The sequence below is a fragment of the Myotis davidii genome, unplaced genomic scaffold (genome assembly GCF_000327345.1).
Source record: "Myotis davidii unplaced genomic scaffold, ASM32734v1 scaffold1753, whole genome shotgun sequence".
NCBI classification, from domain to species: Eukaryota; Metazoa; Chordata; class Mammalia; order Chiroptera; family Vespertilionidae; genus Myotis; species Myotis davidii.
In genome coordinates, this window is record NW_006284240.1 from 13681 (window position 1) to 14191 (window position 511).

The following is a 511-nucleotide window of genomic DNA, read 5'->3' on the forward strand; positions in this document are numbered from 1 at the left end:
GACAAGTATCACATGATCTCACTTGTGTGGAATTTAATGAACAAAATAAACTGATGAACAAAATAGATCCAGAGACATAGAAGCATCAAACAGACCATCAAACCTCAGAGGGAAGGCAGAGGAGGGTGGGAGGGAGAGTAATAAATCAACCAAAAGAGTTATATGCATGCATATAAGCATAACCGATGGACACAGACAATAGGGAGTAAGGGCCTGTGCTGGGAGGCAGGAGCGGACTGGGAGAGTTCAATGGGGGAAAAAAGAAAACATATATAATACTTTCAACAATAAAGATTTTTTTAAAGTATGTTAAAGTCAGTTATGACTGATATATAGATGCAATCAAGAATCCTATATAATAAAGATGTAATGTGCAAATGGTCGTTATGCTGTGAAGCATAATGACTGACCGTGTTACTACTAGATCACGGATCAGCAGGAGGGTGGAGCAGCAAGCTATAAGCAGGCAGTGGAGAGCTACAAGAGGGGGCAAGGCAGCAAGCTGAGGGGG